Source organism: Mustela nigripes, chromosome 4 (genome assembly GCF_022355385.1).
Source record: "Mustela nigripes isolate SB6536 chromosome 4, MUSNIG.SB6536, whole genome shotgun sequence".
NCBI lineage: Eukaryota > Metazoa > Chordata > Mammalia > Carnivora > Mustelidae > Mustela > Mustela nigripes.
Genome location: NC_081560.1, coordinates 73,541,415 through 73,568,786, shown reverse-complemented (window position 1 = coordinate 73,568,786; position 27,372 = coordinate 73,541,415).

Here is a 27,372-nt window from a genome sequence, read left to right as displayed (position 1 = left end):
TGAAGTTGACTGTTGGACAACCAGGCCACCAGAAGTTTGTACTATTATAATTTGGTCCTGTAAGTAAATATAGAGTTACTTTACCTGCGATGCTAAGAGAAAGTTGTTCCTGGTATGTGTTGATCAAGACTGAGAACAAGCCTTTAGATGTGACAAAGAGAACCTCACTTGTCAAATACCTCACTTGTCAAAAACCTCACTTGTCAAGTGAGTCCGGCTGATGGATTATTAGGTTGGGCAGCAAAAAGATTGCAGAGACAATGGATCTAGCAAATGGTATCAGTTAAGAAAATCTGGCAAAACCCACAAAGATACATCAATTGAATGACAAGAATTTATACTGAAGAGAAAAATTTATAACTGAACTTCAGAGGGTCTATTTATGTGTCAGAGTGACAAAGAGCAAGTTGTTGATATAGGAGAGGTGATTAAAAATATCATAAAAAGGGTATAAAATAATTATTGGATTATCTTATCTTTTTTAAGTGTATGTACTTTAAACTTGATGAAATCACACAAAGATATAACCTTTCCTCTGTGTATTCACTCATCCGATGTTCAGAGGGCACTAATTTGGGCTACGCAAAATGACACCAGAATGAATAAGACACAGAATCCCTACCTCAGTGGAGTTAATGGGTCACAAAGCAATAAAGAGGTGTGTACAACACAGTGTGAGGGGTGCTGCGATACTGGATACATCAGGCGGCCTTGAGGCAAATGGGAAAGGTATCAATCCACATGGGGGATCAAGGACAGGAAGGAATATGAACCCTATACCTTGGACAAAGGTAGTTGTGATCCAGGCACAGGAGAAGAAAAAAAGAGGTTTCTGGACAGCAAATCTGCAATAAATCAGAGGGAAGAGGGCAAGGTCTACTAGAAAAGGAGGACACCTGGTGTATTCAGGGGAGGAGGAACTCCAGGTCTGAGAGAGAAGAGTTAGGGAAATGAGCAGGGGCCATATGAGGCCCTATCAACTGTGTTAAGGAATATGGATGCCATGCAAAGAGCAATGGGAAGCCTCTTACGGTATTAAACAAGGAAGTAACATCATCAGTGTCAGGGATTAGAAAGGTCACTGCCTGCAGCTCCACCTCACTGTAGTTTCGAAGTTTGAGATCTTTGTTGAAAATGATCCTTTATTTGAAAGTTTTGCGTGTCTGAAGAATATTCTGGCTTAATATGTATTTTGTTAGCAACTCATCATCAACCCTTGAAGAGTGTTGTCGAGGGGTATAGAAACAAACTGAAGATGACACTGGTGGTTAACAAGAGTCATAATTAAATCCCAAGGGTTCTGCCTAGCAGGGTCAAATGTGAATACATTTTTCTGATAGATTGCTACAGTAAAGCATTTTTTCACATCCCTACAGCACTGTGATGCCAAGTTTTGCAAATACCCACTATATGACCCTGATCTCTAAGGTCCTTGAGCATAGAAAAAAAAATGCAGAAAAGTCATATTTTTACAATATATTGGCCTTATATAGATCTTAAAAGGAAAAGTATCAATGTCCTGAGTTAAGGTCTTTAGGAAAAGTCCTGATCCTGGGACACTGGTAGAGATCCTTGGATATTGTCCCCTGTCATCTTATCTGTGTAGTCTTCCGTGGTTTTTTGTTGTTGTTGTTGTTGTTTTTGTTTTGGGGTTTGTTTGTTTGTTTGTTTTGTTTTGTTTTTAGTATTAACTATTTGAAATGTGGCAATCAGCAATGAGCAGCTCATATAGTTTCACAAAGCAAAACTACTTGCTGGAGTTTTTCTTAATTATTTAAGCTTTTTAATTAATTCTATGATCCTCCTGCAGAAAGCTGCTAGAAAATCTTAATACTTAAGGAACTATGCACATATTTGATGTGTATGGACAATGGATTTAATGAGATTTTTCGTGTATGTTGTGATTCTCTCCCTTGTACACTACCTTGCCCCTCCCATTCTTTACTTTGCCAGACACACATACACACACACACTAACATAAACACACAGTTCCATAAAACAAACCATTTCCACAAAGACATCACAAGAACTGGATATCAAGTATTTCTATCTTATTCTCCTTCTAATTAGTGGATTGTGATGGAGGGGACAGAGCTACCCTTAAAACTTTCAACCATAGGTGTTTCTTGTACTTCCACAATGAAGACTGAGAACCACAGATGTATATGCAGCAAATAAAAATTTCAATATGGAAAATTGTGGCTTAGCAAACTCTTTAGGCTATACTCTGTTTATGTGTTTCTACCTACTTCCTCTGGCATCTGGATCATCCACAGAATGTTTTGTGTGTTCTTAAGCTTTAGACCCCATTTTGGTATTTGTTACATTATGAATACATACGCATTTTTTGGTTTAGGTTTGGAAACTTTAAGTTATATGTATTATCTAAAGAGAGATTAACCTAAATGCTCTTCAACGCCAATAACCATTGTGTTTCCCCAAGCAGATATAAGCAACATTTTCAAAGGCTCCCCTTTGTCTGAGAGAAGCAGATGAAGATCTGGTAGCTGTGTAATAAAATTAAATAATCTCTGTGGAGGCACTTTTTTGTTAGATACCAGTTCATGGTTTAATTGAAGAAAACAGCTGACAAACTAAATTGTTGCCAAAAACATTAACTATTGCTCTTTGATGAAACTTTAGTCAGGTATATTTTGGTTTTGTTTTACCTACAATATACTATTTCCCCGTTTATTCCTGGAAGACATGACTAACAGATTGGAATAAAAATCAGATTGGAGTAGCAATCACCACCACATAAGCACAGGCTTGATGTTAACCATGTGCTAATCCATTCCTCATCCAGTTTAAATACAAGTCCACATTTCTTTTAATAACCCACAAAAACACACCTAATCTGACATCCTTACATTGGGGCACACCATCAGTCCTTGAAGATTCTGTCTCCCCAGTTAAAAATACTCTTTCCAGGGGCACATGGGTGACTCAATCGTTAAGCATCTGCCTTTGGCTCATGTCATGCTCCCAGGGTCCTTGGATTGAGCCCCACATCCAGCTCCATGCTCATCAGAAAGCCTGCTTCTCCCTCTCCCACTCCCTCTGCTTGTGTTCCCTTTCTTGATGTCTCTCTCTCTCTCTGATGAAAAATAAGTAAGATCTTAAAAAAAAAAAAAAAAAAAAAGGAGTATTCTTTCCCTAACAGGCTAAACACAAGAAGTTAAAGGTAAAAGGTTATTTTTAATCAACTTAAATGTCCTTCAGCCTGATCATAGTACCTGATAGAGACAGTAACTATGGCATATTACATCTATATTATGTGTTGTTTTTCTTCATAGTTATGAAAATGATTCATGATTACATTATTTATTTGCTTTCTCATTTGTTTTTTTGTCTGTTTTTAGCCAGACTGTAAGCTGGCTGTACCCTAATTGCCTACCTTTGTGTGTGGTACATAGTAGGTGCTCAATTTTATCTGCTGAATTAATAAAGGGCCTTACTCTAGGCACCTTTCACATGGCACCCCATCTGCAGATAACAAAACTGAGGCACAGGGGAACACATTATATGCATCCTATTTTGGTAGTTAATGGGCAGCACAGCTGATATGGGGGTGCCACAGGTCTCTTTGCCCCAAAGCCTCTGCTCCTCTGATTCTACCACAGCACCTCCAAGTAAGAAGGCCTTGCAATAATAGCCCAGGGAAAAATGGCTTGGCAGGAATAATCTGTAGTTGGATTTTGAGCTCCCCTGACTTGTCAATCACTATTTTGCTCTGAGAATTCCCATTGCTGTTTCAGTGTAGAGCCTAATCATATTCAGCTGTGGAAACAGGGAGGCTTTGACTACCTTCTTACCCAGCGTTTTGAGCTGAGACAGCTCCTGACCCTTACTGACCTCCCCTGGCTTTTTGTTCTCTACTAAGGCTGAGGCAACTCTGGGGCTAGCCACGCCCTTGGTCTGAGGCAAACCCAGGGGACAGAAGGCAGCTGACAGGGAGCACATACTAACTATTATGCATGGACATCCCCACATTTCTGCATTAAATATTGGCTTATTTACTGATTTCCAAATGGTGTTTATTCAACGAACTAGATTATCTTCTTTCTCATTTTCATGTTCTTTCCTTTCCTAATACTTAATGCACGGTCCATGGGTGTCACCAAAAGCAAAGAGAGCCCTGTAAATGCAACGTGACAGGGGCAGGATACAGAGCAGCTTACTAATAACACTTAATTCCACGGATTAAGGACATAATGAATGATATTTGACAATTATGTATTGAGCTCTTTTTAAGCTTATCTAAATCAAAGAAAACCAGAGTTGGTCAGTAGTTAAAGCTGTAAAACCACATTTTATTCAAGAACTGTTATAGTAAGGGGGAAAAGACTTCTGCACAGAACTACAGCATGGACAAGCGAGGGTTTATAGGCAAAGAGCAGGGTGGGGAGGGTCGGTGGATGGAAAATTCCTAAGAAGAAATATCAGGCATAAAGGGTGATTCTGGCTAAACCAGCCTTATAGATTGTTGGTGGGAAAAGCCTAGAGTGATCAGATATGAAGGGTGGCAGATGAGAAAGCCGATTGTATACTGAAGCAGATCAGTTATCACGAGTGAGGGAGTCATGCTAAACCAACTTAGCAGGATTCTTGCTGGACCTGGGCAATGCAAAGACAAACATGGAAGCCCGAAGGTCAAGGTCGAATTGGGAAGAGTTGAGAGTTTGGTCAAGGAGAGGGTCTGTCACTTACTTAGCTTGCACTCACAGCTAATAAAACTTGCAGGAGCAATAGGAGGGTTTTACTTTTCATAGTCAAGGAGAGGGTCTGTCACTTACTTAGCTTGCACTCACAGCTAATAAAACTTGCAGGAGCAATAGGAGGGTTTTCCTTTTCATAGTTTCCAACCACTTTGATTCTGTTATTTGTCTTTATTAATTTACAAAGATGAAATAAATGTTATTTAGTATATTACATATGCTTGGGCACTGTGTCATTTATTCTAAACATGGCAAAACTAGCTTCTGGCCATTTATGGCCTACTGAAAATTTAAGTTGCTGTAATCTAAATATTCTTAAGGGAAAATTGTTACTTTTATGCATAAGCAACAACTGAAATCAGGCCTCCCAAGGAACTCATGTGCTGATCCCAAGTTGCCCGCACTGATAGGTTTTCATCAAAGAAATTTTATTACTGGGTACTCCTAGTTCCTCTAATCCCTGGGACACAGGAAACACTCTGGCTCACCTCCCTAGCCACAGGTTCTGGGGAAAAGAAATTGGGATATATATTTCTTCTCTCTCAGAAGTCCCCAAAGCTGCTTTACTGGAGCTCCCCCCTCTCAAGTCTCAGCATACTTAGGAGAAAGAAACCCTTACCAACCCTGACCAGAGAAAATGCCCAACACTTCCTTTTCCCCATGACCATGGATGGCTACTCACCTGATACTTTTCACAAGCAACGAAACCACACTAGGAGCCTTTCAAAGGCAAAACACTCTGCTCTAAGGTGAGAGTGGCAAACCTCTTTACCCTAATTCTGTATTTTATAAAATAAAGTTTAGGTTGAACATATAAGAAAGGTTTAAAGAGGTCCAATGATAATTTCTTTGTAAGGGGGAAAAAAAACCCACTCGACTTAAAAACAAAAACAACCACCAACTAATTCTATATTCAACAAAAGTTGAAATCTTTTTTTTTAATTATAAGCTGACATACACCAGTAGTCCTCTAAAAGGCGAAGAACTAAATACAAAATCTTATTAAAGAAAGTTACCTCCTATCATAAAAGGAGCCCTCATAAAAAATTCAAGCCTATTTCCTAGATCAATATCCAAGTCCTCTCATTTCAGATATACCACCAAGTGGAGTGTGACAGAAACCCCATCTTAAATTTTGAATCCATACCCACTCTAATGCCTGACAATTACAAATGGGTTCATAGCACATCATGTCTAAAATGGTAATAAGTGGTCCCAACTTCTGATTGTTACCTTAAAGAAAATGATTTAAAAAAAAAAAAAAAGGTGAATTTCCTTTTAGAGTGAGATAAAGTGAAGTTCTTCTCATAACTAACATCTTCCATATTCTGAGAAAATTTTAATCCTATTAAATGTCTAGCTTTAAATACAAGTAAATATTCTATTTTTTTAGACCTTCAAAAAAAGTAAGGTAAAATCAGGCAAATACTTACCTAAAATCCTTAATATTTCTTCTATAAGGAAGTGAAGAAAGTGATTTACGTGAGAGAGAAAATACTGTGACTTTCCTAGATTATTACCTGAAAGTGATTCTACCTAGAAATAAAGTTAACTTGTAGGTTTATCTCTAAGATAATCTCCCATGTTTCAGTTCCATGCTACTGACAGAGGGAAAAGATGCTTAGTGTTTCCCAGAGCTGAATAGTTTGATGTTAGACATCAGAATGTTAATTAACATACCACTCCATGAAGATGGTTTCTGGGGGGCCGATAATTTCATACGACGCAGGCCATGCTGACTTCTACTAATCTCATGTCCCTTTCAAGCTTTCTAAAAACTCTCTCCCAAGACTGTATTTTGAAAAGGAAATGGAAAATAACTTCTGAAAAATTCACAAGACCCAGGGATTGAGAGCAGGCCACTTGCTGAAGAGGTAGATTACAGCAAATGGTCAACAGCATGTATTTGTTTAAATCCCAATGTCAAAGTCCCACTAATCAGTAAGCTCCTGGACTGTGCACACAACTAATTTATATCCCTATCCAAGACACAAAATTAATCACTGCAGATATTTAGCTAGTATTAACAGTTAATATTTACATAACACACACTATATGGCAAGCACAATTTTAAATCTTTAATTCATATCCTAACAACCATATGAGATAAGGTTACTATTAAACCCATTTTGTACTTGAGTAGTCTAAGGCACTGACAGGTTAAGTAACTTGCTTAACTTCACACTCCTAACAGGTAGCAGAGATTTTTAACTTAGGTAATGTGGCTCTAGGACCCATGGCCTTAACCAGTGTATAAGCACAGAGCATCCTTCCTTCTTGGGCCTTTCTAAATCTTGTTATCGACTGCTGAACCCAGAGGGACCTTCTGGTAACAAAACCTCTGTCCCTGGCATGCCCTTCTCATTTTGTCTAATTTACACTTGAGAACCCTCCTGTTGAGAATCTGTTATGGCAAGGGTGATCATACCTCCTGTTTGTCCAGGATATTTGGAGTTTATGCCTTTTGTACTGGCATAATAATTAATAGCACACATTCCCCCGCCCCATTAATTCTTAAGTGTCCCAAGGTGATGATGAATTATATGACCATCCTAGTCATGACTGACTTGAAAACTCTATTAAGATGCTTTATCTGGAAACTGCCATCAGGCTGCACACTTTAAAATTGAGGCTGCAAACCACCACACACTGCCAAGGTTCTGCAAGACAGCCAGAAGTGCCCTTGAGAATGGTCACGGAATAGATTGTTATTCCTCCAGTCTATGAAAATGAGGTCATAAGTCAGGAGAGGACAGTGTGGAATATAGCATGTCATTCAATCAACCTTCACACTGAAAAAGCCAAAACTGGATCAAGCTTATACGCACACACACACACACACACACACACACACACACACACACAGAGGCTACAGGAGTAAGACACAAGAATGGTATTCTCATAACATTAAAAGCCTTAGACTCCCACAGATAACCTATTAGAACAAATAAACAAGGCTAGCAGAGTTAAAGTATATAAGATCAATACAAAAAATTAATCATTTTAATACACAGTCAATAAACAATCTAAAAATCAGGAAATAGTTGTATTAACAATAGCATCATAAAGAAAATACTCAAGAATAAATTTAACCAAGGAAGTACAAGACTTACACAGGGAAAACTACATACTATTATTGAAAAAAAATCAACAAAATGTAGATACACTTATTTGGTGTACATAGGCTGAAGACTTAATATTGTTAACTTGGCAAGACTCCCTATATTGATCTACAGATTCAATTTAATCCTTAGCAAAATTTCACCTATCTTCTTGCAGAAATTGAAAGCTCATCCTAAAATTCATATTGAGTTGGAAGGAACCAAGAATAGACAAAACAATGTGTGTAGAGAGTGGTGGGGAAGAACACATTTGGAGAAATCAAACTTTCCCAATTTTAAAACTTACTACAAAGCTATCATCACCAATGCAGTGTGGTACTGGCTAAAAGACATATGATACGTAGAATAGAGCTCAGAGTCTAAAATTAAACATTTGTACTTAAGATTAATTGATTTTTTACAAAGATGACAATAACATTCAATAGGGAAAGTACTCTTTTTAACAAAGCATATGGGGACAAAGGGTATGGAAATCCATACTCAAAAGAATAAGATTATACCTGTTCCTCAACACTATAAATGAAAATAAATTCCAAATATAGATTTAAGTGTGATCTATAACTATAAAACTCATAGGTAAAAACTGAGGTAAATCTTCATTGCCTTGGACTCATTACTGGTTTCTTAGGTATTATATCAAAATCACAAGCAACTGAAGAAAAGTTAGATAAATTTTATTTCATCAAAATTAAAACATTTTGTGCTTCAAAGAACACCATCAAGAAAGTGAAAAAAAAAAAAACAACAGAATGGAATAAAATATTCACAAAGCATATATCTGATATGAGATGAGTAGCCAGAACACTAATTCAACAAAAAGACAAATAATTCACATAAAATGGGCAAAGTATCTAAATAGGGAATTTTCCCAAGCAAGACATGTAAGTGGCCAGTAAGTACATGAAAAAAAATGCTCAGCATCAGTGGTCATTATTCCAATGCAAATCAAAATCACAATGAGATATCAATAATAATAAGCAACTAGAGAGAAATTAAAATCCTCATACCCTGCTGCTAGGAATGTAAAATGGTTAACCACATTGGGCAATATTTTGGCAGTTCTAAAACAGAATTACCCCATACCCAGAAATTCAATGTATGTTCAAGCATCAGAAAACTGAAAACTTAAGTCTGAACAAAACAAAAACCTGTACATGAGTGTTAATAGTCACATTATTCATGACAGCTCCAATGCAGAAATAATGCAAATAAATGTCCATTAATTGATGGATGCAAAATGTGGTGCATCTATAGAATGAAATATCATTTGGCCATAACAAGAAATGAAGTACTGGTAAAAGCTCAAATATGGGTGGGACCTTGAAAATGTCATGTTAAGTGAAAAAAGACACAACTATGTGATTTCATTTATATTAAATTCCAGAATAAGCAAAAAAAAAAAAAATCACAGAAACCAGGGAGTAGGAAGAGGGAGGAATGGATAGTGAGCATAATGATTAGGAGCCTTCTTTGGGGGTGAGAGTACATTGGGATAATGAGAATGTTCTAGAATTAGTAGTGATGGTTATATATATATATACACTCAATGGTGTGGAAATATACACATCAAAAAATAAACTTAAAAAAATGAAAATAAGCTTATCTCCATAGCAAACTGTCACTTAGGATCCAGGAAAATCAATTAGAAGAACAGATAACATTGGGCTTGAGGTTGTTGAGCATTTTTGTGGGCCTCATAAAAACTCTGGAAGAAATCATTTTTCCTAAGCCTTAAGGATGGTAAAGAGAATAAATAGTTCATGCAGAACAATGGATCCCAAGGGCTTTAGGGTCCACTATCATGAAAAGAGGGTTCAACTATTTGAACTGGGAACATCTGCCTCTACTTTGAACACTAGGCTACAGTAGAGCACTCTTCTTTTCTGGTCCTTCAGGAATACCACTTTTGCTCTTTTATTCTGAATTCTACTCATTCAGGAGGCTATTCTTTCATTGCCTTAAGAGAACCATTTTTCTTATAATCTAAAATACTACTGGATCACTGAATACTAAAGAGAAATAAATCAAAATCTAGAAATACAAAATAGCATTTCTTTAATTACAGTTTTGACTATGAAAACATTTTACTTCCTTTTTTTTTTTTTTAATAGAACACCTGGCTTAATATACTTTTGGTTGATGAGTCACCACAACCAAATTATTTATCCATTATTAGTTTTTACACACACACACACACCCCGCACACATACATTTAAATTCATAGAACTTATATATTAGAGGCACAAAAAGGAACACAGTTAAAATGTGTCCCATTCCTTTCCTTCAGATACTTAGCTCCTCACCCAGGATGGCAAAAATTTGGGGGTAATTTCTTGAGAGCAAAATTATTTTTCAACTTCAGTCTAGCATTTAGAAGTCTAAATATATAAAATATCTGTGAAAGAAGTTTCGTAAAGAAGAAATAACTGATAGAAAAGATTTATTTCTTTTTTCTTTTTTTTTTTTTTTTTGCATTAACCTTAAAGGTCTATGATTTGCACAGCTAGGAGAGTCATTAAAAAGCTGTTAACATTTCTAGAGTCAAATGGATCCTGGTGCTGGTAAAACAGTCCAGACCCTATAATTTTATAAATAATGGTGCTTTGGGCTGTGAAGCTAAAGGCATTGAGATGTTCTGCTTCATCTTCAGGTTTACTTCAAAAAGATTTATTAAACTTTCAAGAAATTCTTTTGTAGGCTTTCTAAAATAACGAAGCTTCTTTCATATTCCAGATTGGCTAACCATAAAAATGGAGAACACTACTGAACCATGCTGATACACCAGTCTAGATTCTATTTTGAGACTGACCAGAATATCCAAACACTTATTAATATATTGAATAAATATATATATTTATTATTAAACAGCCCCTAGAAATCAGTGCCAGTAGGGCAATGATTAGGTCTTAGGCCTACCACAAAATATGTAATATGTAAAATACAGCTACCATTCATTTAATCTTCTACACCCTAGGAAAATTATCTGAAACATTCAGATAAAATTCAGAAAAATCTGTCCACTCAGAATTTTAGAATGATCAACTTTCCAGTTTCTACTCTAAAGAGTTCCCATGTGAACAGATGAAATATAGGCTTCTATCCCATTTTAAATGAGAAGAATGTCATTTCCAGCTGTACCAGGGCTTATGGAAATTAATTTAGCAAAAAATAAATTGCTCTTAAGTTACTACATGGCACCTCTCTAGTAAGACTGTGATCACTATGTCTCTCCGTAAGATTAAGAAATTGCATACATCATTCAGTGCTGTCCTTCACCCCAGCGTGGGCATCAATGAATCCAGAAAACTGAACACACCCAAACACAAAACAAATCATTCCTGGAGAATCTACAGTGTTATTGAAATGGTTTGTATCTGTGTTACAGACATCACATCTAAAATCACTAGCCTAGAGCAGAAACCAGAGGAGTCCTGAAAGCTGACAGATCAAGGGACTTCAGCAAACAGTTCATTTCCCATACAGATTTAAGTCAAGGCAAATTAGGTGATTTATTCAAGGTAAAGAAACTGCTTTGTGGCTAATCCAGATTACTTAAAGACATAAAGAGGGGGCACCTATGTGGCTCGGTGGGTTGAGCCTCTGCCTCCGGCTCCGGTCATGATCTCAGGGTCCTGGGATCGAGCTCTGCATCAGGCTCTCTGCTCGGCAAGGAGCCTGCTTCCTCCTTTCTCTCTGCTTGCCTCTCTGCCTACTTGTGATCTCTGTCAAATACATAAATAAATAAAATCTTTAAAGACATAAAGTCAACAAAGCAGCCCTCTATGCCCTAGCTTTTCAGTGGTGTGGTCTACATATATTAATGGCTGTGATTATTTTGATCCTACCTCATCACAAAACCGGGTTGTCTTCAATTTTTCATAAAAATGCACATGCTTTCAAAACACTTCAGTACAGTAAATATCATATTTAGTATCAGAGGAAAATTCTTCCATTCCCCTTTTAGACTTCACTCACTTTGGAATAGTTCCTGGTACACAGTGGACACAATAAAAATTAATTGAATGCAGAAATGCAGGCTTTTAAGTAATTAAATCTTCCTGATTCTGATTATTAGCTATTTTCACTTGCATAAATGGAATGTAAGAAATGCCATGCAAGACTATTTTTTGTTAGTTTATTGTGGGAAGGTTATCACAACAGAACAAATCTCTATTTTTAGGCTTTTCTAAAACCACAATTTTATATGAATGCAAGGTTAAAAAAAAAAACTACAGGATTTGAAACCTAATATAAATGTGCTGCAGGGGACCAACAATAGGAAAGAAAAAAATTTTTTAAGTGTGATCAATAGCAAAAATTATGAAGTTTGCATTCACAAAATACATAATGTCCCAAAGTTACATTTTCTTTTTACTTCCAAGGATGCCATGCTGGGGAAAGCATTGTTCAGGCTTTGAATTTAGTCCACTGTCTCTATTCTTACCAGTTATCAGGCTGTGATGTATTTACAGAGCTTCCAACAAATAAATGGTATTTCTTTAAGAAGCAGGATGTTTCCTTACTGAAATTACAGTATTTTTGCTAAACAATATGATGGATATCTGAAAAGATCTGATAATAAAAATTTTACCCAGCAGTAGGTTGTATACCCCATCTAACTTAATATGGTGGCTTCTACACTTCAAGATCTTTTGGCTCCCAGAGAACCCATATAAAATTTCTCTACTGTTTCAAAAATGTCCTGTGTGCATTGCGTGTGTGTGTGTGTGTGTGTGTGTGTGTGTGTTTATATCGGGCAGGCGGGGGGTGGTGAGAAAAGCAGAGAAAGAAAAACAGAGACTTAAAGTATTTGTGCTTAAACCTGTCCAATTACCAAAACTGTATGATCACCAGTATTATGACAAGGATACTAATGTTTCACAGGCAAACCAGATCATGGAATAGCCATCACTAAAAAATAAATAAACAAACAGTGACATAAATTCCATAGACATTTCCAACATGGGTCATTAGATTCATCAGACAGCTCTCCAAGAACAAGCTGGTCTTCCTATCCCCTAAAACAAAGTTCTAAAGAAAGGTTTCTCTGAAAGGCCAATATCTTTCCATAGTACATATTGGAGGCAAAACTCCAAAGAAATGAAACAAACATCAACACAAAGTTGATGGTTACTTTGTTTTGAATTATTTTCAAATGCTATAGTCTGCCTCTCAGTAAGCAGTATAAAAAGGACATTAAGAAATATTAAGGATGTAAATCAGGAAACATGGCAGCAAAAAAAAAAAAAAGAAAAAGAAAAAATTCATTTCAGATCTCAAGAAGTAAAATATTCAGGATTTTATTCTTTTCTATTTAATTGGTTCATAACTTTAAAAGTCTCAAGACTAGTTAAGATCAACATTACATTAGGTCTTATTATATTAGCTGTTATGAATTGAATTTCCTTTTTTAAACTATGTTCACCTTATCTAATACTTGGCATGTGTGTATTTTTGTATAATACTGAAAGTCTTGCCTAATTATTCTATTTCTTTTTTTTTTTTTTTTTTTTTTTTTTTTAAAGATTTTATTTATTTATTTGACAGAGAGAAATTACAAGTACACTGAGAGGCAGGCAGAGAGAGAGAGGAAGGGAAGCAGGCTCCCTGCTGAGCAGAGAGCCCGATGCGGGACTCGATCCCAGGACCCTGAGATCATGACCTGAGCCGAAGGCAGCGGCTTAACCCACTGAGCCACCCAGGCGCCCTAATTATTCTATTTCTTAAGAAATTAAATTTCCTTAAGTTTACCTAAAAAGGACTTTACAACTGAGGAAATATAAGGAAATTTATTATTTATAATATTTCTCAATTTGACAATGTAATGCTACTTTTGAATTTTGAGAAAATTTATTTTTATCTGAGAATGTTTATTTTGGGAAAATTACATGACAAATTAAAATATCCCAGGATCTGACGTAAGGCATTTGAAAGACTACCCAGTGCATATCAGAAGATATACAATGAAGACATACAAGACATGTCAACTGTACCCTCTGATGCTTACCACCATAACCTATCACATGAATTCTCCAGGATTCCCAGGTTATATCGCCAATTGAGAAAAGGAGAGAATGACAAACTACACTTTTCTGATCTCGTACCACTTCTCAGAATGTGTTAAATATCACCATGAGAAGTCATTTTAATGAGTTTTCACCTGAGCATTATCCTATTTCCTTTCAAGGACATAATGCAAACTTCACTAGAATCTCATATTATAAAAGCTACTGAACAGGGCAAAGGTCTCCATGAACGTAAGTTTCCAAATGACCAAAGACAAGAGTTATGGTCTTGCAGTGGCAAGTTCAATAAGAGAAAACAGAAGGATACGACAGTTGGATTGGGAATCTCTTTTTTGTTGGTGCCTTAACTTGCTGTTTTATTTTGAAAAATTTAAAACTTACAAGTTGAAAGAGAGAATAATGAATTCCTATGTACTTTTCTTACTGAGGAAGAATTAACTTACAGGGTTACAGTAGTTTCAGGTATACAATATAGTGACTAAACCCTTCCATACACTAATCAGTGCTTCTTATGGTAAGTGTACTCTTAATCCCCTTTATCTATTTCACCCATTCGCCTCCCCTGGCCTCCCTTCTGGTAACCATCAGTTTGTTCTCTGTACTTAAGAGTCTATCTTTATGTTTGTTTGTCTCTTTTTTCTCTGTTTTCTTCATTTGTTTTTTTGCTTAAATTCCACATATGAGTGAAATCATGGTATTTGTCTTTCTCTGACTGACTTCACTTAGCATTATTCCTTCTAGGTCCATTAATTCTGTTGCAAATGGTAAGATTTTATAATCTTTATAATCTCTCCCCATTTCCTCTTCTCTTAGCATTCTCACGGGAAGGAAGTTACTAAGTATGGCCCATACTTAAGGAGTGGGAGGATATTCCTCACCCTCTTGGAAGTCAACTACCTACAAAAAATAGCTTATTTTTATTTTATACTATGACTTATAATCCAATAACATTTTATTATTTTTGTTGTTCAAATTGTTCCACCTTTAGCCACTGGGAGCTCTTTCATTTGCCTCCTGTTCCCTTCTGGAGCACTTCCTTACTTTCTGGCTCTACAAAATACTCCAGGGTCATTGTATATTCATGGCTGCCACTCTAGAATTAGCCATTTCTCCAAAGGCCCTGGTTCTTTTTTATTGAGAGTTTGGAAACCAAGATCAGTGTGCTAGGAGCCTTCATTGCTACTAAGTGTCATTTCTTTTAGGCTGTCTCTCAGCTGAAGGGGGAAGGGAAATGTGTATGTGTACACTACCCCATTTATATATACACGTGGCTGGAAATATTTCTAAATGTATCCATCTGCATCTATCAAACTAAACATGAATTCATACTGATGTCTTCAGCCCTATTCTATTACCTTATGGGCCACTTGGGCCTTCTGTTCTTGCTTATCTGTTCCCACATCAGTGACAAGCCAGATTTTCCTGATCCTTCTACTTCATTTTTCAATTCATGTATGTGCATAGTGCTTTCAGAATTGTTAACATACATCCCCGAAAGATAAAACTTTATAATCTACAGAACAATGCTTACAACCAGTTATTGTTTTGTTTTTGCCTTTAGCCTGTGGACTCCATTCATATCAAAAGTTAGTTAAATCAGCACCCCTCCCTCCCTTTTGCAGAGAAGTTGTTCAATGCATTCACAATACCATTTGATTCTAGTGTCATGTCAGGCTTTCCATCCTGCATTCCCTGACCTCTTAAATGAATTACTTTTAATTTGCATATGTTAAGTTCACTCTTCATGCAGTCACGTTCTAAGCATTTCTCAACTGTCTAATGTCAGCAAGTAACGTTATAGTATGATGCAGAAGAGTGTCGTCATGCTAAAAATCCCCAGTGATTTGCCTATTTGGCCCTTCCTCTTTCCATCACCCCAGGAAACGGGCATCAGTGCTATTTTCAGTGCATTTATAGTTGTGCCTATTCCAGAGTATCATAAATTAAATCATAGATGAGGTAGCCTTTTCAGACTGGCTTCTTTTATTTAGTAATGTGCATTTAAAGTACCTCTCTGGGACACCTGGGTGGCTCAGATGGTTAAGCATCTGCCTTCAGCTCAGGTCATGACTGCAGGGTCCTGGGATCAAGTCCCACATCAGGGTTCCTTGCTCAGCAGGGAGCCTGCTTCTCCCTCTGTGTCCTCTCCCCCTGCCTGTGTTCTGACAAATAAAATCTTCTTTTAAAAAAATAAAAAACAACTGAAGTTCCTCTCTGTCTTTCCATGGTTTGGCAGTTCATTTTAATTCCCGAACAGTATTCTATTGTACAGATAGACCACAATTTGTTTACCAGTTCATATACCAAAGGATGTCTTGGTTGCCTCCACTTTGGGGCAATCATATATAAAGTTACTATAAATGTTTACATGCCGTTTTAGCGTGGAATGTGGACTTAGTTTTCAAATCAGTTAAATCCTATGTATGTAATCCTAGACTATATGGTGACAGTAAAGTTTAACTTTATAAAAAGTACCACCAGATTATCTTCCAATATGGCTGTATAATTCTGCTCTCTCACCAGCAATGAATGAGAGGTACAGTCGATCTTCATCTTCAACAGCCATCAGTATTTTTAGTTGTTCAGATTTTAGCCATTTTAATAGATATATAATGATTTCTCATTGCTTTAATTTGAATTTTGCTAATGACAAGTGATGCTGAGCATCTTGCTATATGAGTACCATTTTATTGGTAAGGTCTCTCCTCGGATCTTTTCCCTGAAGTCCATCTCATCATTTTTTTTTTCTCTTAAAAATTGTACTTTTATGTAGATTTCTCCCTACATCTTCTAAAAATTTTATAGTTTCGCATTTTACACTTAGTCTATGATCCATTTTGAGTATGTTTTTGTGGAAAGTTTAAGGTCTATATCTAAGTACATTTTTTGCATATGAATGAACAATATTTTCGACACCATATGTTGAAGACTATCTTTTCTCTGTTAAATTGCTTCCGTGTTTTTGTCAAAAATTAGTTGGCTGTATTTATGTGGGTCTAATTCTGGGCTCTCTATTCTCTTTCATTGATCTATGTACCCAGCCTTTTGCCAATACGCCATCTTTATTCCGATAGTTTTATTTGAAATCTTAAAATCTGGTACTGAGAGTCCTCCAACTTTGTTCTTCTTCTTCAGTACTGTATTAACTATTCTAGGTCTTTTGCCTTTCTACATAAATTTTAAAATCAGTTTGTTTTTATTTACACAGTAGTTTACTAGAATTTTGACAGGGATTATTCTGAATTCAGAAATCAAATTGGAAAGAGTAGCTCAACAATATTGGTTGTTATATCAATACATGCATGTACTGTATCTCTCCATTTAAAGTTTCTTTGACTTTCAACATTTTATAATTTTTGATCCATATCTATTTTCTTAGCCTTACATCTAAGTTGGTTTTGGGTGCTACTGAAAATGGTATTTTTGGTATTTTTTTATTTCAAATTCCAGTTTTACACGGCTGATATACAGAGAAGCAACTGATTTTGTATATTCACTTTGTGTCCTGAAGTCTTGTTACATACTTGCACGTTCATGAGATTTTTGTAGATTTGAGATCTTCTACACAGACAATCTGTCATCTGCAAGGAGAGTTTTATTTCTTCTTTCCAATCTGTGTATTTTTTTTAAATCTTTTCCTTCTCTTCCTACACCAACTAGGACTTCCAGAACCATGCTGAATAGGAGTGGTGAGAGAGAACATCCTTGTCTTATACTTGGCCTTAGAAGGAAAGCCCCTTGGCCCCACCATTCATTATGGTTGTTTTCTAATGAGTGTTAGGTTGTGCATATTAATGTTTTATTGAGAAGTGTTGCATTGATAGTCAGTATTTCTTTGGAATTCTCAAGAGCAATGTTAGACTTATTTTGTAAGAATAATTTGGAAGTGTTCTTGTTTTTTTCCTACTTACTGGAATATTTAAAGTACAACTGGGATCAAACTTTTGATGGTGTCTTCAATTCTCCCATGAAATCATCTTAGTGTGAAGATTTCAGTGGGATAGTTTTTCATTGCCTTATTTATTCCGTAAGTTCAGCCTGCTTTCAAACGCAATTAAGGTCAATTAAGGAGACTACACTTTAATAAATCATACTATTATATAGAATTTCAAACAAATTTTGAAAGAGGTGTTTAAAATTTCTTCTTTCTCAGTGGTATTTCCCTTATACTTTATTTTGCTTATTTGTGTTTCCCACTTCCTTTTTTTAAGGCCAGTTAGGGCTTGGCCTATAGTGTTGCATTTTTCTTAAAGAGTCAGCATTTTAATTTTTTTTTAATGTTTCACTTTCTACCTCATTGTGCTTTTATATTTATTCTATCTTGTACCTCAATTTTTTTCCTAGCAGGCTGAGCTAGGAATGTATCTTACGTATGTCATTCTTTTTCATTGATAAAAGAAGTTAGAGTTAAGAATTTTCTTCTAGTCAATGTTTTCATTTGTGCCCAACATATTCTAATAGAGTTTTATTATTTTTATTTAGAAATTCTTAAAATTCAGTTTTTATTTTCCTTTTATCCACGTTTAATAGGGAGATTTTAAATTTTTAAGTTAAAGAGACTTTTTGCTTTTTCATTGTTTTGATAGAAATCATTATTTCTAGCTTATTGCACTGTGATAGGAGATTGCTATTTACACTTTTTCTATTATACAATATTTATTGTGGTCAGTTTTTGTGAACATTCCTGTGCTCTTAAGAAGTCTGACAGCTGTAAGATCTACCTTACTGGGGATGCTGCTTCGACCTTCTAAAGACCTATTCATTTTTGTCTGCTTAACCTGTATTAGACTAAGAATGTCATTTTAAAATCTACTTTCTATTGCTTTGTATTTGTCCTTTACTTTTGCCTTGTGAAGTTTTTACTGTTTGTTTGGTGGCAGTGAGATCCATACCGTTTTAGCATCAATGTGAATTTTAGCCTTTACACTCTAGTGTTTCATTCTCATCTGCTACTTTGGGCCTGCTTTCTCCTTTGTCTGAAACTAGTATGACGACTCCTTCTTATTTACTGTTTACATTTATCTGCTGTGCTACTATTGTCCATTACTTTTTAGCCACCCTGTCACTTTATTTTACAGTTTAACTGTGCTTGTAAGCAAACATGAAAATCCCTCCCTTTTAATAAATAAGATAGGCCCATGTATACTTGTTGATATAATTCTTATGTTTGGCCTATGTTTGGCCTATTTAATGCTGTATTTACTGTGTGAACTTTGTTATAGTACTATTTTTAATTTATTTTTTAATGTTTTATTGTATTTGTTACTTAGTGACATTTATATTACTGCTTTAGTAGTTGTCTTTGTCCTTATGCATTTGATAATGCTTTAAGTCCTCTTTTTTCCTAATGCTAGGGTTAACTAGCTTTTGATAGTATCCTCTCACAGCTATTTATTAACTGTGTAGCAATCAGTGAGTCCATTCTACATTCCTTTCTCCATTTATTTACCTCCCAACTTTACATCGCGTTTTCTATTTATTACAACTTATTAACCTACTGGCCTTTGACACTTGTCCTCACTTTAAGTTTCTTAAATCCCCAATTAAATAAATAGGATGATTACCTTTTTTCAAGACTCCTAGTCATGGCTTGGTTAAATGAAGGTCTCGGTCTTCAAAAGCCTCAAAAATGCTAATGAGTACAGCATTCCCTGATCTTCTCCAGTTAGAACACGTTATATAGCCTTGATACATTAAGGAAACCACAACAAAATAATGCTTGACTCAAACTTTCTTTCCTTTAATTTCTTTAAAATGTTGTACGATTATTACCTGGTAGTAACTATGAAAGGTCTGAGAATTCACATACTGGGAAACCAACAAGCTAGATAGCCCCTGTTCTATGGATGCTTAGAGAAAATATGAGTCTCTTGAATCAGACAAAGTGCCTTATTACTCCTGGCACAGAGAGAAGCATGAACTACAGTGTATTTCCAGCACTTACTTCTGTCCCAAGTCCTACAGGGATGATGATGATGGGCTCAGGTAAATGCCTGAATACAGAGTGGCCTGTATTATTGGAGAAAAATCCTGAGTTTAGAGAACATATAGCTTTCACTATGGACGGTAAGCATGCTTGCTTGCCTTTTGCTCCAGAGGGAGATACTTTGTCTTCCAAAGCTATTCACTACACAAACATCCTGGAAAAGAATCTGGAACAAAAGACAGTGCTTCTGCTTTCAAGACATGAAGACACATAAAAGATGCAAAGAGAACTATCTCCCAATATTACCTTGATTTGTATAATGCCAACCAAATTTTGTTGGTATACAGAATCCTCAGAGATTTACTGACGTCATGTTTTTTACTTAGTCATGGATACAAAGCTATCATTCTATAGTACAGCTTAAAGAAGGCTATTTTGGAAAAAGCTCATATGGGTGACAAATCTCCTTTCCCACTGTTACAGTTAAAATATATATCTATTGTTTTCCTTCTCTTTTGACTTCATAACACTTGGGGTCACGTGTATCATGACAAATAATAGGAGCATCACCATGAGAGTCAAGGGGGTTACCTGTAAGCTGCATCTTAGTTTCCTTTTACAATCACTCAACCAATGGCCAAGACATACCTCAGAGCAATTAATTCAGAAACCATGGATCTGGGATTTGGATGCAAGGACATTTTAATGCTCCCCAGGTGATTCCAAAGTGCAATCAAGTTGAGACTGTGCTCCAGTTTCAACCCACAGGAATAAAATCTGAGGGTCACAGGAGGTAATATTTATTTTAGAAGAGTGTTTTTAATGCCTCTTTTCTGCTTAATAAAGTACAGACATTGAATACTTGTCTCTAAATGTGTAACAAGAACTTGAGAACAGAAGAGTGAATATTTTCTTATTTAATATACTTTCAGATATTACAGGCAACCTCTTCAATAGTTTAACTAATAGAAGAGATAACAGTATTTAAATGTTCAAACCAAAGTTTTCATGTGGGTGAGTGGAAAAGGATATTTTAAGCTTCACAATGAATATGGTTTGCTCTGGAAGTCACAGCTAATGCAAAGCACTTTGAATTATTTCAGACAGCTAGTCTATTAGATCATTGGATAGCTAAACATTACTCAGTCTGTAATTTGGGGGGAAAAAATGGGGGAGGGAGTACTTCGAGATGAAGCATTCACTCTTTTTAGCTTTAGATGAAGAGTTACATTGTTCCCTTTAAAAAATAAAGTTCTCTATGTGCTTCAAGTGTATCTTACAGGCTGCTGGCCAATTCACTTTGGCAGAGATACATGCAGCTAAAACTGCTTCCCTCTTGCTAATATTATATATTCAGCATTTTCCCGATAGGCATAGTCTTGGAAGAAACCTTCAGACATACACTGAATTACTCTGTGAATAAAATATTTAGTCTCCTTAGAGTCTTCAACACAGCCCTGACTTATCGACTTCAATACTGCTTACTCTCCACAGTTCATACCAGTAGACTTCCCATACAGCCTTATCCTTTAATGATAAGTAAAGCATTAGACATTGCTATGAAATGTATAAAATGTCTGTTAGGAAACAGAAGTGAAAATGCTGCAAAAGCCACTGAAGAAGTATACCCAGACCATCAAATTCCATTATAAGTGCTGGCAAAGACAGAATACTCACGAAATAAAATGCATGACTCCAATGTGAGCACAGGGTATATTTAAAAACAGTACCAAAGCTACCAAATTTACATGAGAACAAGAATAAAAGCTTAAATTTTATTTACATGCCAACTTTTCCCAAAGAATTCAAAACATTTTAAAACTCTTCAAACTCTGTAAGAACAGAAATGGTGCACTGTTACTAACTTTGAGTTTTAGAGAAAAGAGGTTGGTTGGAGATTAATTATTGGCCCAAACGGACTACTACCTGGAGCCAGACAGGCATTTTTTTTTTTTAATACATTGATGTTAGATGATTTGGCAAAGGCAGGTAAAGTAAGTGTATAGTAAAAATAGGGAATATACACAGTATACATGTTTGCTAGCAAAAACCAGCAAGCTCGTTACTGATGCACAAGAAAATGTTGATTGAAAGAGTTGTCATTTTTAAGAATTTTTGGTTAAATAAATATCCTTCCTGGTTCAATATCCACAAATCAATGTGATGCACCCCATGAACAAAATGAAGGATAGAAGCCATATGGTCATCTCAAAAGATGCAGTAAAAACATTTGAAAAATGTGATATATATTCATGATAAAAACTCTCAATAAAGTGGGTTTAAAAAGAACATACCTCAACATAATAAAGGCCATATAGGACAAACCACAGTTCACATCATAGTCACTGGTCAATAACTGATAGCTTTTCCCCTAAGATAAAGAACATGACAAGGATGTCCATTCTTGACACTTTTATCCAACATAGTAATGGAAATCCTAGTTACAACAATCAGGCAATAAATAGAAACAATGGCATCCAAATTGTTAAGGAAGAAGTTAAACTGTCCCTATTGGCAGATGACATATTATATATAGAAAACTAAAAGTCTACCCAAAAACTACTAGAATAAATGAACTCTGTAAACAAAGCTAGTATACAGAAATCTGTTGCATTTCTATAAACTGATAATGAAATAGCAGAAAGAAATGAAGAAAACAATCCCATTTTACAGCACACCAAAAATATACATAGCAATAAATTTAACTAAGGAGGTAAAAGACTGAAAATTATAAAACACTGATCAAAGAAACTCAAGATACACAAATAAATGGAAACTATCCCATGCCCAGGGACTGGAAGAATTAATACCATTAAAATGCGTAGACTTCCCAAAGCAATCTAAAGATTCAATGCAATACCTACCCAAAATACAATAGCATTTTCATATAACGAAAACAAATACTACTAAAATTTGTATGAAACCAAAAAAGGCCCTGAATAGTCAAAGCAATCTGGAATAAGAAGAACAAAGCCGGGACGCCTGGGTGGCTCAGTTGGTTAAGCAGCTGCCTTCGGCTCAGGTCATGATCCCAGCGTCCTGGGATCGAGTCCCACGTCGGGCTCCTGCTTCTCCCTCTGCCTGCCATTCTGTCTGCCTGTGCTCTCTCTCTCCCCCTCTCTCTCTCTGATAAATAAATAAAATCTTAAAAAAAAAAAGTCTGTTTAAAAAAAAAAAGAAGAAGAAGAACAAAGCCAGAGGTAGCATAATTCCAGATTTCGAGATATATTATAAAACCGTAGAAATCAAAACAGTATGGTACTGGCACAAAAATAGTCACAGATTAATGTAACAGAACAGACCACCCAGAAATAAACCCCATGCTTTACACGGTTAATTAATCTATAACCCAAGAGCAAAGAACATATGATGAAGAAAAGACAATGTCTTCCATAAATGGTAAAGAATGAAACTGGACCACTTATATACACCACACACACAAAAAAAGTCAAAAAAGATTAAAGTCCTAAATGCAAAACCATAAATCTCCTTAGGCAGTAATCTCTTTGACATCAACCTGATGATTATGACTCCTTAAGCATGGGAATCCAAAGCAAAAATAAACTATTGGAATTACATCAAAATAATAAGCTGGGGGAAAAAATTCTTCCTCTATGTCCTCTTGTACTTAGATTAAAAGAACTGCATAAAAATGCTGTAACAGAACAATACTTGGCTTTCTATCATTTTACAGCCAATGCAAACACTACTGAGAACTATTTTTTATTTTAGAGTGTTCATACCCTATAAAAAACGCTCTCTAAAACCAGTCTTCTTTCTAATGAACTATAATGTCTAAGGATAATACATCAGTACAAATAACACAAAAAACAAACTGAAGACTAGCAGAATATGACATCAGTAAAGGAATTTATGACCACTAAACCAGAGCTACAAGAAATGTTAAAGGGGACTCTCTGAGTAGAAATAAAAAGTAAGGAAACCAGAAATCACAAAAGCAATAAAAATAAGTATACCTGTAAAAATCACTCAGGGGGCTCACAATCTAAAAGGATACAAACAATGACAACATATAACTAAAACATGTGGAAAGGAGAAAAGAATGGGTTCAAACTTAAGCAACCATTGACTTAATATAGACTGCTATATGCAGAGGATGGTATTATAAACCAAATAGTAACCAGAAACCAAAAACCAGTAATAGATACCAAAAAAAAAAAAAAAAAGAGAGAGAGAGAAAGGTATCCAAGTGTATCACTAAAGAAAGTCACCTTATCATAAAAGAGAGCAAGCAAAAAAAGGAACTGAGTCAAATTACAAAAACAACTATAAAACAATTAACAAAATGACAATGAATACATACCTATCAAAATTACTTTGAATAGTAACAGACTAAACACTTTTCAGTAAGACACAGGGTGACAGAATGGATTTAAAAAAAAAAAAAGACACCCCTCAATATGCTCCCTACAAGAGATTCATTTCAGACCTAAAGACCCCTGCAGAATGAAAGTGAGGGGATTGAAAAAAAATTATCACACAAATGGATGTCAAAAGAAAGCCAGAAGAGCAATACTTAGGACAAAACAGACTGTAAAACAAAGCCTCTAGGGGGCGCCTGGGTGCTCTGTCAGTTAAACAACTTCGGATTTCTGCTCAGGTTATGCTCTCAGGGTCAAGAGATCAAGCCCTCTCTCTCTCTCTCTCAAAAATCAATCAATCAATCAATCAATCTGTAACAAGGCACAATGAAAGACAGCATATAATCATTCAAGGGACAACCCAACAAGAAGATATAATAATTATAAACCTTTATGCACCCAACAGGGGTGCACCCAAATACTTAAAACTGTTAGTAACAATAAAAGAACTAATGGATGGTAATACTATAAAAGTAGAGGAGTTTAACACCCCACTTACATCAACAGACAGATCATTCAAACAGAAAACCAACAAGGAAACAGTGGCTTTGAATGACACACCGGACCAGGTGAACTTATCACATATATTCAAAACATTTCAGCCTAAAACAGCAGAATACACACTCTTTTCAAGCCCACATGGGACGTTCTTCAGAAGAGATCACATACTAGGCCACAAAACAAGTCTCAACAAATTCAAAAAGACTGAAGTCATTTCATTCATATATATATATATATATATATATATTTATTTATTTTACCACAATGCTATGAAATAGAAGTCAACCACAAGAAAAAATCTAAATGGAGATTAAAGAACCTCTACATGGAGGTTAAAGAACATGCTACTAAACAATGAATGGGGTCAACCAAGAAATCAAAGAGGAAATCCAAAAAATACATGGAGACAATTGAAAATAAAAACACAATCATCCAAAATCTTGGTGATAGAGCAAAAACGGTTCTAGGAGGGAGGCCTTCTTCAAGAAGAAAAATCTCAAATAAACCACCTAACCCTACCCCTAAAGGAGTTAGAAAAAGAACAAACAAAAGCCCAAACTAGAAGAAAGAAGGAATAAAGAATGGAGTAGAAATAAACAAAATAGAAACTGAAAAAAAAAGAACAGATCAATCATATCAGAAGCTGATTTTTTGAAAAGATCAACAAAATGCATAAACCTCTAGCCAGCCTCATCAAAACAAGAGAGGTAGGACTCAAAATCACATATCTAGGACTCAAAATCACAAATGAAAAAGGAGAAATAACAAGACACTACAGAAATACAATTATAGGAGAATATTATGAAAATCTGTATGCCAACATATTGGACAAACTACAAGAAATGGATAAATTCCTAGAAACAAATAACCTACCAAAACTGAACCTGAAAGAAACAGAAAATTTGTCAACTGTTCCCTTTGCTGTGCCAAAGTTTTTTATCCTGATGACGTCCCAATAGTTTATTTTTTTCTTTGTTTCCCTTGTGTTCAAAGACGTGTCTTGTAAGAAGTTGCTGTGGCCCAGGTCACAGAGGTTGCTGCCTGTGTTCTCCTCTAGGATTTTGATGGATTCCTGTCTCACATTTAGGTCCTTCATCCATTTTGAGTTTATCTTTGTGTATGGTGTAAGAGAATGGTTGCATTTCATTCTTCTAATCATAGCTGTCCAATTTTTCCAGCACCATTTATTGAAGAGACTGTCTTTTTTCCATTGGATTATTTTTTCCTGCTTTGTCGAGGATTATTAGACCATGGAGTTAAGGGTCCATATCTGGGCTATCTATTCTGTTCCATTGATCTATGTGACTGTTTTTATGCTGGTACCATACTGTCTTGATGATTATAGCTTTGTAATAGAGCTACGAGTCCAGAATTGTGATGCCACCAGCTTCAGGTTTTTTTTTTTTTCAACATTCCTTTGGCTATTCCATGTCTTTTCTGGTTCCATACAAATTTTAGGATTATTTGTTCTAATTCTGTGAAAAAAGCCGATGGTATTTTGATAGGGATTGCACTGAATGTATAGATTGCTGTAGGCAGTGCAGACATTTTAACAATATCTGTTCTTCCAATCCATGAGCATGGAATGTTTTCCCATTTCTTTGTGTCTTCCTCAGTTTCTTTCATGAACATTCTATAGTTTTCTGAGTACAGATCCTTTGCCTCTTTGGCTAGCTTCATCCTAAGCATCTTATGGTTTGGGGTGCAACTGTAAATGGAACTGACCCCTTACTTCTCTTTCTTTTGTCTCGTTGTTAGTGTATAGAAATGCAACTGATTTCTGGGCATTTACTTTATATCCGGCCACTTCACTGAATTCCTGTATGAGTTCTAGCAACCTTGGGGTAGAGAGTTTTGGATTTCCCACATAAAATATGTCATCCGAGAAGAGTGAGAGTTTGCCTTCTCCTTTGATGATTTGGATGCCTTTCATTTCTTTTTGCTGTCTGATCACTGAAACTACAACTTCTGTTACTATATGGAGTAAGACTGTGAGAACAGACATCCCTGCCATGTTTCTGACCTTAGGGGGAAAGTTCTCAGTTTTTCCCCATTGAGAATGATATTCATTATGGGCTTTTCAATACACAGCTTTTATGATATTGAGATATGTTCCCACTATCCCTATACTATGAAGAATTTTAGTTAAGAAAGGATGCTGTAGTTTATCAAATACTTTCTCTGCATCTATTGAGAGGATTTTGAGCAAAAGAGTAAAACTGTGTGGTTTAGGTTTTAACAAGATCATACTGGTTACTGTAAGGAACAAAGAGGAGAACCAGGGAGACTGGTTAGAATATTACAGTCATTTTCAGATAAAAGATGGTGCCCACTTAGGTGATGAGAAGTGGTTGGATTTTGGGTGTCTTTTATACAAAAACTTTTTAATTAAAAAATTATAAATTGGGCGCCTGGGTGGCTCAGTGGGTTAAGCCGCTGCCTTCGGCTCAGGTCATGATCTCAGGGTCCTGGGATCGAGTCTCGCATCGGGCTCTCTGCTCAGCGGGGAGCCTGCTTCCTCCTCTCTCTCTCTCTGCCTGCCTCTCTGCCTACTTGTGATCTCTCTCTGTCAAATTAAAAAAAAAAAATTATAAATTAAAAAAAATAAAGAAATGAAAAATTTGAAGGGACAGATTACCACCAATGAAACTCAATCAGGAATCAAAGAACTCCCAACAGAAATCCAGGACCAGATGG